Consider the following 15,447-nt stretch of genomic DNA (forward strand, 5'->3'; position numbering starts at 1 on the left):
CTAAAAGAACACCAATTGCAATAGTGAACCTGCTGGGATTCTGATTAAAACATACCAACTGTTGAAAAGAGGAGAGAAAAAGAGAATAAACATATCACGTTCTCAATATCATTATTACTTTTTGCAGAAGGGATATTCTGTTTGGGTATATGTTTTAAAAAAACGAAGAGTCCATATTTTGCATAGGTTCATAATGAAGTATTTACAGATAAATGAGATGATGTTTGAGATTTACTCCAAAATAATCCAACGTGTAGAAGGGAAGGAGATGGGGGTAGAGGGGAAGTTGAAACAAATTGGCCATATGTTGATAGCTGTCGAAACTGGGGGATGGGTGCTTGGCAGTTCATAATAGTATTATGCCTATTTTTTATGTGTCTGACAATGTCTGTAATAAACATTTAAAAAAAGTTGTCTCGGTATCTTTATTCCATTTTCTTTCAGTTCTTTTTGGAAAACTATGACATGACTTATGGGAATAAAGAACTATGAAAATCCCTCTTAAGAACAGTCTGAAATAATAATGAATTCTCTAAGCATCAAATCTTCCCTACCCTTCATCAGTTATTGAAAAAGAGGGCTATTTCACACACCAACTGACATGAAATATTTATAGAAAGGACCCTTGACTAGAAGGTTTTGATTTCATCTGAAGGAAATACAATAATTGAGTTAGAAAAAATACGAATTAAAAAAGATTGTTTTGAGATTAGTTTTCCCCTAAGGTAACATTCTATTAATTTGACATTCAGTAGGACTAAGGTATATTTTCCAATTTGCCAAACACCTGTCACTGTATAATGACTAAAATTTTTATTTTTTTTCCTGTATAATCAAAACAATAGGACAGCTTTTTCTAAACTAAAATCAACACCCACCCCCCAAACCTGTTAATCTTCTTTTCTACAATAAGCCTGTCATCCATCACGTGCCTGAGCTGACAATGCTTCACAGCAATTTGGCCATTCCCCAACCAAACAGACTGACATCACCATCTTGAATCATGAATATATCTCAACTACAGCTATAAGAATAAAATGCTGCAAAAGAATGAATGCACTGAGTCAACTGAGCTTAATTAAAACAAACTTTACATAGTTCCAAATTTCTAGGAAGCCGAAAAATAAAGACAACATTTAACAAATGAAAGATGAGGTAGGAGCAGGATGTCACCACTAACAAATTACATGAGTTCAGAGGATCTCCTGAAAATTGTGTATCATGTCCAAATGAAGGCATAGATATAATATTTTCAAATATGTGCACATGTGTTGTCATAATGAAGGCAGCATCACAGAGTCCCTGAGAGTTCTGCCACGGATTATGCTGAAAACTTCCTAGAAAGGCAATGTTTCTATGTTACTTTACAGACAACACAGTGATACAGTTAATAGTACAGGTCCAGGGATCTGACTGCTTGGGTTCAACTACCAACTTTACCACGAACTGTGCGGTTCTCAGTCTTGGTACACCTTGAGACATAAGAGCAGCACCTTCTTCCCAGGTTTTCAGGAAGAATTTTGGATGTAGCTCTTAATGAATAAATTATGCACAGTGTTTTGATGCATAGTTACCAAAGGGAAATGTCCACACCACACTGACATTTAAAATCACTGTATCTGTATTGAACTTCTCTTGCCAACACAACATTTGGGCTCTGGGGTGAAGACTGCTCATTGTCCAGTTTGTCATTCATTGATTCCTTTCTCCATGATAGTGCGGCACACTGTCACCCGGAGTAAAAAACTACCAACCTCCTTTGCTGCTGGAAGCAGCCTTGTACCTATGTTCTAGTCAGTGAGAATCAACTAGAAGTGATGTGTGGAACTTCCAGGAAATTTTCTTGAAGAAGGTGAGTCAGCTCTCCCTTCTTTTCCTCCATCCTGCCTCCTGGAATGTGGATGTGATGGCTGACGCTACAACAACCCACCTGGACCATGAGGCCATGCACTGAGGACAACAGGGTAGCTGAACAGAAGGAATCCAAAACTGTGTAACCCTGCAGCTGCCTCACCAGCCCTGGACTTCTCACTTCCAGACCTTTTCATGTGGGAGAAAAATAAAGTCTCAGCTGATTTTAACCACAAGGCTTTTGTTTTGATTTGTTTCACTATTATTGTTATTGTTCTGTTTTGTTTGTTACATGCAAACAATCAAGCCTTTTAGATCTGGTCAGAGACAATAAACATTGGCTGAAAAATATATTCCATTTGTCAACATCTGTGCCAGTCCATGTGCAGGTGAGAGGAGAACTACAGACTTGCAGAAGATACTTATCTGAGATTGTGGACAGGTTAAGAAAAAACAGAAGCCCAGTAAAGGAACAAAGGCACAGAGTCATGTGATCAATATATGGATCATGTGAATCAACGTATGGCTATGACCCATAATTAACATAGTACAATATAAATAGTACACAGAATTTCTTAGGAGACTTGGGACAAAAGAATTAAATAAAATTAGAAGAAAAGACATCTAGAGATATTGTTGATGGCTCTGGAGCATGATGAAAGGAAAAATTTATGCAATTCTCGGGGCTTGAGAATGAGTCAAGTATTTTGGCAGCCAAGCACTAAAGTCAGTAATCTATAGCAAGTGACAGCCTCTAGACCAAAATTGTCCCTAGAATGGATCCACTCTGAATTTAATACGGAAAACATTCCTATCCATACTAAGAATTATTAATTTAACAGCAGCCTTTTTTATTTTGTTTGTTTCACCGGTTATGGATCAACGCATGACACTATTCTAAGACATTGTTGGTTGCCCCTTTCGTAACAGCAAATGCAAATCCAACACAATCAACACTAAAAATCCCATCAGTCTGGCTGACCTGGATTGTCTGTTAGAAGCTGACTGATGGGTCTCACGTTGTGCTCTATGTAACAGCCAGAGCATGCTAAAACGCTCGCCTCTGCTTTGTGGCTGACCTACCTCTTCGATAGATAGATTTTTAATTGTGCAACATGTCTTATATATGCAGCCCCTTGGTATTTTCTAGTTATATTCCAAAGCTAGAAAGAACCTTCAGCATTCATCTTGTGCAGCAACCTGGTTCAGGTAGATGCCAAATTGAAAATAGCTAGGTCTGGTGATTATCCAGAAAGCTTTAAGACACAATTCCCCATTACAGACCCCATAACTAACTCAGCCGTCCAGTCGACTATTTTATCACCAAGTTTGCAGTAAATTCTTCCTTACACAAAATGAAAAACATGCAATACACGTTTTAATGTACTCCTTTTCCCTTGTTTGGTCCTCTGTGGACACAAGGAATAGCTGATCCGAATCTTTAAGAAAAGCTCTTCTTATTCTTGAAAACAAACCAAGTCATCCTTGACTTTCTTTAAGCTAAACAGTTTCAAATCTCTCAATTTATTTCGTATAATATTTGCATATTTATGATTCTTTTCTCTGCATCTGTTCCAGTTTCTCCACATTCTTTTAAAGGTCTGATGATCCAAGCTGGACACTTTGATCTGATAACATCTAATATGAAGTATGGAGGAAAGATCAATTTCCATATATGACCCATAAACTTGTATATATCTTGGTATCATTTCTCATCCCTAGCACACACATGTGGACACTCACACATACACAATACACACACATGCACACAAACGCACACACCATATGGTCGATGATGGAGTCAAATTCCTTTTCTATTATACCTCTATCTAGATGATGGTCCCTGACCCATATCTGTGTATCTTAGACCCCCATCAGGGATCTAAGAATACAACTAGACCTCATCACCTTTAACCTCCATTCTGTTTTTATATATGACTATCTGTGTCTGTTGTAACAAGAAGGTTGTGAGCAGTAGCTGTGGTTTAGAAGTATTCATACCCAGTATGGAAATTATTTTCAGGGTAAGATAGGAAACACAATACAAAACTGGCTCCAGTGAAAGTCTGATAAATTACAGTGGAGATCTACATGATGACTGCCAGTATACTTGTGCCAGGGACCTTGCAACAGATGCATGAAGTATATATTTTACTCCATGTTACAGATGAGGAAAGTGAGTCACAAAGAAGTTAAATAACTTCCTTGAACTAACCATGACTACAAAAGACAGGATTTTAACCCATGATTGTCTGACTCCTGGACTTGTATTCTTAACAATTTCATGAAAGTACCTACAAATATGGATGTGTCTGAAGAAAAGAGAATTTGGGTGAGATTTCTCATACTAAAGAAACTGAGAAAAGCTAGAAGATCCACCAGAACCAAGCAATGGTATTGTTTAGTCAATACAAAGAGGTTCTGTAGAGCGCCTACCCTTAGCTTAAAATGGTTTTAGTATTAATTCCAGAAGGATGATGTTCAGAGGCCACTTGATTATTATTTCATTGGTGATAGCAACTGTTTTCTTTTTTTTTGAATTTTATTTTATTTATTTTTTATACAGAAGGTTCTTATTTGTCATCCATTTTATCCACATCAGTGTATACATGTCAATCCCAATCGCCCAATTCATCACACCCTCACCCCCACCCCCCGCCGCTTCCCCGCCTTGGGGTCCATACGTTTGTTCTCTACATCTGTGTCTCAATTTCTGCCCTGCAAACCGGTTCATCTGTACCATTTTTCTAGGTTCCACATATATGCATTAATATATGATATTTGTTTTTCTCTTTCTGACTTACTTTCCTCTGTATGACAGTCTCTAGATCCATCCACATCTCAACAAATGACCCAATTTCATTCCATTTTATGGCTGAGTAACATTCCATTGTATATATGTACCACATCTTCTTTATCCATTCGTCTGTCGATGGACATTTAGGTTGCTTCCATGACCTGGCTATTGTAAATAGAGCTGCAGTGAACATTGGGGTGCATGTGTCTTTTTGAATTATGGTTTTCCCTGGGTATATGCCCAGTAGTGGGATTGCTGGGTCATATGGTAATTCTATTTTTAGTTCTTTAAGGAACCTCCACACTGTTCTCCATAGTGGCTGTATCAATTTACATTCCCACCAACAGTGCAAGAGGGTTCCCTTTTCTCCACACCCTCTCCAGCATTTGTTGTCTGTAGATTTTCTGATGATGCCTGTTCTAACGAGTGTGAGGTGATACCTCATCGTAGTTTTGATTTGCATTTCTCTAATAATTAGTGATGTTGAGCAGCTCTTCATGTGCTTCTTGGCCATCTGTATGTCTTCGTCGGAGAAATGTCTGTTTAGGTCTTCTGCCCATTTTTGAATTGGGTTGATTGTTTTTTTAATATTGAGCTGCATGTGCTGTTTATATATTTTGGAGATTAATCCTTTGTCCTTTGTCTTATGATTCATTTGCAAATATTTTCTCCCATTCTGAGGGTTGTCTTTTTGTCTTGTTTATGGTTTCCTTTGCTGTGCAAAAGCTTTTAAATTTCATTAGGTCCCATTTGTTTATTTTTGTTTTTATTTCCATTACTCTAGGAGGTGGATCAAAAAACATCTTGCTGTGATTTATGTCAAAGGGTGTTCTTCCTATGTTTTCCTCTAAGAGTTTTATAGTGCCCGGTCTTACATTTAGGTCTCTAATCTATTTTGAGTTTATTTTTGTGTATGGTGTTAGGGAGTGTTCTAATTTCATTCTTTTACATGCAGCTGTCCAGTTTTCCCAGCACCACTTATTGAAGAGACTGTCTTTTCTCCACTGTATACCTTCACCTCCTTTGTCATAGATTAGTTGACCATAGGTGTATGGGTTAATCTCTGGGCTTTCTATCCTGTTCCATTGATCTATATTTCTGTTTTTGTGCCAGTACCATATTGTCTTGATCACTGTAGCTTTGTAGTATAGTCTGAAGTCAGGGAATCTGATTCCTCCAGCTCCATTTTTTCCCTCAAGACTGCTTTGGCTATTTGGGGTCTTTTGTGTCTCCATACAAATTTTAAGATTTTTTGTTCTAGTTCTGTGAAAAATGCCACTGGTAATTTGATAGGGATTGCATTGACTCTGTAGATTGCTTTGGGTAGTATAGTCATTTTCACAACAAGATAGCAACTGTTTTTTTGACATGAGTGTTGAAGTGGTTTTGTTACTGCTTATGGATGTGCACTTAGAAATAACCTGGAGTCTGGGCAAGAGTAGGGAATTAGCACTATATAATAACAAGTGGAAAGCGCAGTTGCAAGCACTAGTTTTAAAAAAAAGTCAATGAAAATGAATTTTCTTTATATACATATACAAGGCCTATTTGAGATTTTTTTTTTTTAATGTTCCCCAGATGGTTTGGCAAAGGAGAAATATATAAGAGAAAAGATGGGAACAAGTGACGTTAGATGTTAACAGTAAGTTAGGGCTGTCAGATTTGCCAAAAAAACACAAGATGCCCAGCTAAATGTGAATTTCAGAGAGACAAAAAATAATTTTTTAGTATAAGTATGTCCCAAATACTGCATGCATACTCATACTTAAAAATTATTCATGATTTATCTGAAACTCAAGTTTAACTTGGAATCCTGCATTTTACCTGGAAACTCTACAGTGGATAAATTCAGATAGGGGTATATGAGTGTTCATTGTTCTTTACTCAACTTTTCCATGAGTTTGAAATTTAAAAAAATATTAAGTGCTTTCTATATATTTATTTATTTAATTATACTGTCAGTTTTCTTCATATTATTTTAAAACATTGTTGTGTAGAAAGGGAGAATGATTTACATTGTATAACTGTATTTACTGCCTAAAGACTTCAGAATAGGAGTAGGAGGAATGAAACTGGCAAAAGGCACTCAGCTATAGAGCAAATGGTCTGAACTGGTAAGGCTCTTTGTCCCCAGGGGCTCAAGATTCTCCTTCCTTGTCCCGAAACACCAGGCAGCTTGGGGGCACCAACTGGGAAAATGCCACCATACCCCTCCCAGACTAAGAGACACCCAAGTGGCCTGGCTTGGGGATACCGCTTCACTCCTTCAGGCAGCACCGGCGGGGACAACTGAGAACTTATCAGCACGAGATAGACCAAGCAGACTAAAATAAGGGTCCGAAAATTAAACTGCCATTGTAATCACAACACGTAAAAGTAGACCAAGTGCTAAATCTAAATCTGCTAAAACAAAATATTTAAATAGGAATCCAGAGTCTCCTAACATAAGAGACATGACACAAAGAACTAAGAAAATCAGAACTTGAATGAGGAAAGACAGTTGATTGACACCAACCCCGACAGGAGTCAGATGTTGGAATTATGTGATAAGGCTTTAAAGCAACCATTAAAAAATGCTTCAACAATCGAGTACAAATTCTCTTGAAACAAATGAAAAAAATAGAAAATCTCAGCAAAGAGATAACATCAATTCTCTTCAGGAGTGTATTACTACATTGAATAGTATTTATTATTCAGTGGATAATGTAGATTTCTCCAAAGCAAAGTCTTTGAAGTAAATGTAATAACAGTAAATATAGTCAAAGAAATGTGATATAGATAGCTTAATCAAGTACAATCAATGTCCAAAATGAAAGAAATGATGTTTGAAAGGTCAAGAAAGGAATACAAGCTATCTGAGCTTGTTTGGAATTCCTATTCTCAGAGTACCAGTGTTAGAAACAGAGGAATAACTTCAAAGTTATACTAATCTAAGCAATTGGATTCCTACTTGCCTTAAGGCCATTGCCAAGAATTTAGCAAGAAGATCAAATGTCAGAAGTCTGTAACAAACAAAAGGAGCTGGGTTATCCAGCTATTGCTCTACAATGGGAACTGAAGCATAGCAGAGATGAGCAAAAGGTTCCCCGAGCTATTTTGTGCAGGCTTATGCCTAGCGGGAGTGAAGTGTTAAAACGGCAACATAGATGTAGTCTCTAGGTCCCCACCTGGTAAGAAGACACATGCTAAGAACAGTTGAACCAAACTGCAATTAACCAACAGAAGCATTTGGTCATTACAGGTACGATTAAAACAGATAATTTCCACTTCGGAAGTTTTCCTAGCCCTACTAGGTGTTACAATAGCAATAATTCTAGCACACGTTTATTGTGTACTTACTATGTACCGGACACTGTGATAAGCATTTTATTTGTGTTATCTCATTTAATGCATATAGCAACTCTCATGGTAATTATTATTATCCCCATTTTATATAGGAGGCCACACATCTTGCTTAAGAAAACCGCAACTCCTTGTTGAATCCAACTCCCTGCTTACTCTCTAACTGCATCCCTTCAGTTGAACATTATTCCATTTTAAATTCATGACAGTGAACCTTAAGGAATTTCTTGATGCTGCCAGCATTCATACTACACTTCCTTAGGTCACTAACTTTTACACTCGTAGGCAACCATTCACAACTTCGCCTCAAACTTCCTACCCCTCCCCACTGTGCACGCTCACAGCTGATTACTTCTTACTTTACTGAGAAAATACAATCAGAAGAGAAATTTCGAATCTGCACACTCTGCCTTGTCTCTTGTTACTATAGATGAACGATGTGCTCTGCGTTCCTGTCTCAGGGGACCCTTCTCCTTGTGTCTTAGACCCCACCCTCTCCTATTCAGGGGCATCCTTCAGCAATTCTCCCATTTCTCGCCTACATTATTATTTTTCTCTTTTCTACTGAATCATACTTCTTAGCATACAAACATGCTGTTATTCTCCCCTCTTCATAAAACAAAATAAATGAACACAAAACAAAATTCCTCTTCCCTCTCTAGCCACTAACCATATACTGTTCTCTTTGTAGCAAAATTCATTTGTCTATACTTCCTTTCTCCAGTTCTTCTCTTTAAAACACACTCTAAACAGGTTTTGTTACCCTAACACCACTGAACATATCCTTGCCAAGGTCAGCAATGACCTCCACATTGCTAAATTCAATGGTCAATTCTTAGTTCCGTTTGCACCTGGCTTTTCAGCAGCATTTGACACAGTGAATCACTCCTCTCCTTGATATACATTCCTCAGTTGGCTGCCCTTGGTTTTCCTCCTTCCTCCTTGATGCTCCTTCTCCTTTGCTGGTTCCCCATCATCTATCCAACCTCTTAACATTAAAGAGTCCAGGACATACATATACACTACCAAACGTAAGGTAGATAGCTAGTGGGAAGCAGCTGCATAGCACAGGGAGATCAGCTCCGTGCTTTGTGATCGCCTGGAGGGGTGGGATAGGGAGGGTGGGAAGGAGGGAGATGCAAGAGAGAAGAGATATGGGAACATATGTATATGTGTAACTGATTCATTTTGTTGTAAAGCAGAAACTAACACACCATTGTAAAGCAATTATACTCCAATAAAGATGTTAAAAAAAAAAAGAGTCCAAAATTCAGGTCTCAGTCTTCTTTTCTCTATCTTTTTTCACTCCCTCAATGATCTCATCAAGTCCCCTGGTTCTAAATAGCTTCTTTCTGCTAATGACTTCCAAATTCTTATCTCTAGGCTATGTCACTCTCCTGAATTCCAGACTCAAATAACCAATTGCCTACTCTCATCCCCCCTTTGATATCTCAGTATGTCCAAAACCAAATTTCTGATCTTCATCCCATATCAGCCATAGTTCTGGCAAGAAACAGGTGGCACACTTAATTTAGGTAATTTGAGGACAGTTTAATAAAGGAGCTATTTACAGGGTGTACGGAAACCACAAAAGATAGCACAACACTCCAGTGCTAACAAAGGCACTACTGTCCCATCAACCCTGAAGGGTAAAGGAGTAAAGGGAGGAAGCAGTTGTCACCGGGGTGCAGAGGGAGGGACAGAGAGACAGAAAGACGTAGAAGGTCCATTGACAGGAGCTGTGATCCTTGGTGGAGAAGTACAAGAAGTTTAAAGCAACTCCTCCTACCCTTGAATCGCTTAGTGTTCCCAATTAATTGAACATACCTGGAAAGCCAGGGAGCAGAGCTGAGGAGCTCTGTAGAGGTCAGCCTCGTGGGGCGCAGAACAAAATGAAGAAGGGTAGACAGTGAATTTATAAGGAGCAAAGAAAAGATATCCTTCCCACTCCCAAAACAACTGCACCTAGGGTCTCCCCCCTATCAGTTGATGGAAAAGCCCTCCTGCTTTTTGCTCCAGGAAAAAACAAGGAGTCATCTTTGATTCTCACGTTGAATCTATCAGGAGATCTCACTGGCTCTACCATCCAAATGTATTCAGACTCTGACCACTTTTCACCACTTCCACTGCTACCACCCTTGTTGAGTCAGCATCACGTCTTGCCATTTACATCTAACAGCTCTCTCTACTTCCACCCTTACTCTACATGAAATTTTAAACACAGTAAACAGAGTAAGTTTTTATGTCTTTCTAGGAATTTATTTATGTCTTCTAAATTGTCTAATTTCTTTAAGGTTGGTGGACATGTTCCCTGTTTTCATTTATGATTCTAGTAATTTCAGTCTTCTTTTTTTTCTTGGTCAATCTAGCAAAAGGTCTGTTAAAATTATTAGTCTTTTTAAAGAATTAGCTTTTGTTTTTATTGATTTTTCTCTAGTGTTTTTCCATTATTTATTTCATTAATTTCCTTTCTCTATTATTTCCTTTGTTCTGCTTGCTTTAGGTTTAGTTTGATCTTTTTCCAGTGTGTTAGACGGAAATTCAGGTTACTGATTTGAAATTTCTTTTTTTTAATATAGGCATTTACACCTATAATCTCCATCTAAGCACTGTTTTAGCTGCATAAAGTTTTGACATGCTATATCTTCCCTTTCATTCATCCAAAGTATTTCATAATTTCTTCTTGATTTCTTCTTCAAGCCATTAATTATTTGGGAATGTGTTGTTTAATTTCCACGTATTTGAGGATTTCCCAAATTTCTTTCTGTTGTTGATTTCTAATTTCATTCCACTGTGGTCAGAGAGTATGTTTTGTGTTCTTTTATTATTTTTATCCTCTAAAATCTACTGAGGTTTGTTTTATGGCCTGGTATATGATATATCCTGGAGAATGTTCCATGTACACTTGAGAAAAATGCATATTCTGCTATTGTTGGGTGAAATGTTCTATTGATGTATGCAAGGTATACTTGGTTTATAATGTTGTTCAAGTCTTCTATTTCCTTGTTGATCTCTTTCCTAGTTGCTCTATCCATTATTGAAAGTGGACTATTGAAGTTTCCAACTATAACTGTTGAATTTCCTATTTCAGTTTTTGCCTCATGTATTTTAGTGCTCTGTTTTTAAGTGCATATGTGTTTATAATTGTTGTATCTTCCTGATAGATTGACTTTTATCATTACACACTGTCCCTCTTTATCTCTAGTAACGTTTTTTTTTGTTTTGAAGCATATTATGTCTGACACTCTAAATTTCTTGTGATTGATGTTTGAATGATTATTTTTTTTCAAACTTTTACCTTCAAGCTGTATTATTATTAATTTATTTTTTTGCGGTACGCGGGCCTCTCACTGTTGTGACCTCTCCCGTTGCAGAGCACAGGCTCTGGACGCGCAGGCTCAGCGGCCATGGCTCACGGGCCCAGCCGCTCCGCGGCATGTGGGATCTTCCCGGACCGGGGCACGAACCCGTGTCCCCTGCATCGACAGGCGGATTCTCAACCACTGCACCACCAGGGAAGCCCCAAACTGTATTTTTGAATCTAAAGTGTCTCCTATAGATAGAATACAGTTGGATCTAGTTTATTTTTTATCAAATCTGACAATCTCTGTCTTTTGATGGGACTTTTAAATCTATTCCCATTTAATGTAATTATAAATATAGTCGGATTTACATCTGCCACTTAACTTTTTGTTTTCTATATGCATTATGCCTTTTTGTTGTTGTTGTTACTCCTTTCCTCCTTTACTGCTTTCTTTTGTCTTAAGTGAATATTTTCTACAGTATCTTTTTAATTTCTTTAATGATTTTTCTCACCATATTTTTTGAGGTATTTCCTTAGTGGTTGCTCTGGGGCTTACCTTAATTTATTAGAAGTAGTTTCAGATTCATACTAATTTAATCCCGATGAACTATAGAAACATTACTCCTATATAGTTCTATTCCCTTTCTCCCCTTTTTGTGGTATTATTGTTATACTAATTGTATCTATAAATATTACATTGTTATAATTATTACTTTATGTAATTTTATGCCTTTTAAAGAAGCTGAGAGAGAAAAAGAATAGCAAGTGTATACTTCTAGCTTTTCTTATATTAATCTTCTTATTTACTGTCATCAGCTCTCTTAATTTTTTCCTGTAAATTCGAGTTCACATATGGAGTCATTTCCTTAGCCCAGTATATCTTTGCTCCTACTCACATTCCATTTCTACATGTTATAGGGCCCCAAATACATTATATACATATCATTTTATACAGTTACTTTTAGAATCAGTTAGGAGAAGAAAGGAGAAAAATATGCATTATTACTGTTTTTTATAATTGTATAACTACCTTTGTCGGTGCTGTTTTTTTCACGTGGATTCCAATTAACATCTGGGGTCACTTGCTTTCAGCCTGAAGAAATTCCTTTAGTATGTCTTCTAAAGCAAATCTTCTAGCGGTAAATTCGCTCAGGCTTTACCTGGGAACGTCTTTATGTCTTTATTTCACCTTCATTACAACAAAATAATTTTGCTGGATACAGGATTCTTGACATTTTCTTTTTCACTGAGTACTTCAAATGTATTATCCCACTGCCTTCTAGCCTCCATTTTTTCTAAGTCAGCTGTTAATCCCATTGCAATTTGCTGTAAGTGACAAGTCATTTTTCTCTTGCTGCTTTCAAGATTTTGTCCTTGTCTTTGGATTTCAGACATGTGTTTACTTGTATATATTTTTTTGTGTTTATCTTAACTTGGAAATCCTTAAGCTTCCTGGATGTATTAATTAATGTTTTAAAATAAATTTCATTAATTTTCAGCCATTATTTCTTCAAACATTTTCCTTCTCCTTTCTCTATCTCCTCTCCTACTGGTATTCCCATTACAACTATGTTGGTGCACTTAATGCCGTCCCACATTTCTCTGAGGCCCACAGTTACTCTGGGATGACAGTGGTTTTGGCAGGGCTCTCTTTGACTGTCTCTTTCCTTGACCACACCGAATCATCAAGTGCCACTAATTATAGACTGATGGCTTTCTTGTTTTCAGCAGTGCATTGGTACGTAAATTACTACACAGACTAATTCAATCCAAATTTGGTTCCTTTGAAAGGGATAGTTCCCAAAGTCAGCATGTGAGATTTGTTCTGACCCCAGGAAAGCTCTTCGCAGCTGTCTCTTTTCCCATTTCTCTCTGGAAAGCTACCTGGCCTATGTAGCTTTTACTTTTTAGCTTTTACTTCCAAAGAATCTATCAATCTCCTCCCAATGAACTTTCACCAAAAATTCCACTGCTTTTGAGAGTGAACTTAGGCTTGAACTATTGCAAATGAGGTCTACACTGTCGCAAATGGAATCAGTCCATTGGGGAGGGATTTCAAGCTCTCTGTTTTATGGCCGGTTCCTCCTCTTAGGCAAAAATCTCTGAGTCATGTCATTGATGCTAGGGATGGGGACAATGGCACCCTTTTCTCTGAGTGACATTCCTCTCTAGAAGCTGCACATTCAGTGGTTGGAAAGTTAGCAGCCCCAGGTCTCCTTGGCTTGCCTCTTTCAGCACAGAATTCCCACCCCACAAGCCAAGGAATGAGCAATCAGGGCTGTCGTATTCTCAGTGGTGCTGTGGCCACAGTGTGGCCTCCATCCCATCAATGACGGTTAGGCAGAAGGAGTCTCCATTTCTCAGCCACACTCACCTGGAACTTAGCTTCAGCAATAGGTAACTCAAGGCAAGATGAGCAGAGCTTATGCATTGCCTCTCCCCACAAGATATCCCTTCCAACTGGGGGCTTGGCAGGGAGAACCCTGTGTTCATGGCTGTACAATTTTGGAGCAGAGTTTTCATCTCACTGAGCTGGAAGGGAGCTCAGGGATCCTGGTTCAAATACCACAACTTCTTGTAGTTTTTACAGAGTTTCAGTAGATCTCTTGAATAAATGTTTCTTTATCTGCTGTATGCTCTCTGGACCACTTCCTGAGACCTTAGATGGTTGATTTAAAAAATAATTTTTACCAGTTTCCATGGGGAGGGGATCTGTGGAGCTTCTCACACTGTCACACCAGAAGTCGAACTCTCTTCCACAGTAAGCTTTTAAAACAGAGGTCAGACCGTGCTATTCCTCTGCTCAGAATCCTCCAAGGACTCCCATCCTCCCTTAGGAGAAAAGCCAAAGTCCCTACAATGGCCTGTAAGACACTGTGACCTGCCTCCCTCTCCCAAACTCTCTGAACTCATTTTGTACTTCTCTCCCCGCTGCTCACATTCTTCTAGATACTCTGGCCTCCTTGCTGTCCTCAAACACATCAGCAAACTTCTGCTACCAGGCTCTGTACTTGCTTCTCCATCTTCCCAGAACCCTTCCCTTAGATATCCACAAGGCTAACCCTCTCACCTCTTTCAAGCAATTACTCAAATATCACCTTCTCAATGAAAGCCACCCTGACCACACTATTTAATATTATAATCCACTCCCAACCCTCCCAGAATCCCCACCCCCTTATATAAAAAATATGTACAATGTATCACCTTTTAATGTGTTAAACAAATTGTTAATAAATTAAGTTTATTCTATTGTTTTTATTGTCAGCCTCCTTCAGTAGTGTGTAAGCGTCAGGAAGGCAAGGATTTTTCTCTCTTTCATTCACCAATATCTTCCAATCATCTAAAACATCTAGTGCCTATCACTAGCAAGTACTGAATAAATATTTGTTGAACAGGTATTATTTTATGAAATAGTGGAGTCAGGATTTGATCAGGAGATCATGCTTTTCATCATGACCCTATGCTGAGACGACTTTCAGTTATTAAGTCCTATTTAAATTCATGGGCTGAAACAATATTTTACAAATACTTATCAGCACAATGAATTCTTTAGTGTTCATTTTAAAGGTCCTTGGAGAGCTTCAGGTGATTGACGTTATTGGCAGGCATCTTCGCAGAAATACAAACCATAATATTTAGGAAACAAAAAAGGAGAGAAGTTGAGGGCAAACTTTATATTCAACCAACAGAATGATAATCTAGATAACCATGGAAGATGAGACTTTATTCTGATTTTTAATTGGTATTTGAAGTTGTTCCAAAATAATTTTTTAGTGATAAACTCAGATATCATATTGTTAACAAAGCTTCCAGTCGAGAAGGATTCGTTTGGATAGATTTTGTGAATCATAGCCATTTGTTAGCTTAAAATTTCATGGCAGATTTCGTTACAAGAAAGTGTCAACTGAGATCCAGTATTCTCTTTTGAAAGGTGAGACTCTGGACGTGGGAATGGAAAGGAAGGCTGGCATTTGCTCTATGAAGCTGTGACTTACTCTGAACGTCTACTAAAATAAAATTCATGGGCTGAAATAACATTTTACAAATATTTGTCAGCATAGTAAGTTCTTGCAGCAAAATGACGTATAATTTTGCAGGTCACTTTTTTAAAGGCGAATATAAAATCTGCCCTCAGGCGTCACCTTTTTGTTTC

At 37.9% G+C, this 15,447-nt stretch overlaps 1 protein-coding gene across 7 annotated transcripts in view; it reads right to left on the reverse strand.

The window, feature by feature from the left end:
* The window catches only part of LMNTD1 (lamin tail domain containing 1), a 465,704-nt gene that overhangs the window by 220,565 nt on the left and 229,692 nt on the right, over window positions 1-15,447 (reverse strand). The gene's annotated exons all lie outside the window — the stretch shown is intronic.

This window comes from Monodon monoceros, unplaced genomic scaffold (genome assembly GCF_005190385.1).
Source record: "Monodon monoceros isolate NGI ecotype Baffin Bay Population unplaced genomic scaffold, NGI_Narwhal_1 Super_Scaffold_6, whole genome shotgun sequence".
NCBI classification, from domain to species: domain Eukaryota; kingdom Metazoa; phylum Chordata; class Mammalia; order Artiodactyla; family Monodontidae; genus Monodon; species Monodon monoceros.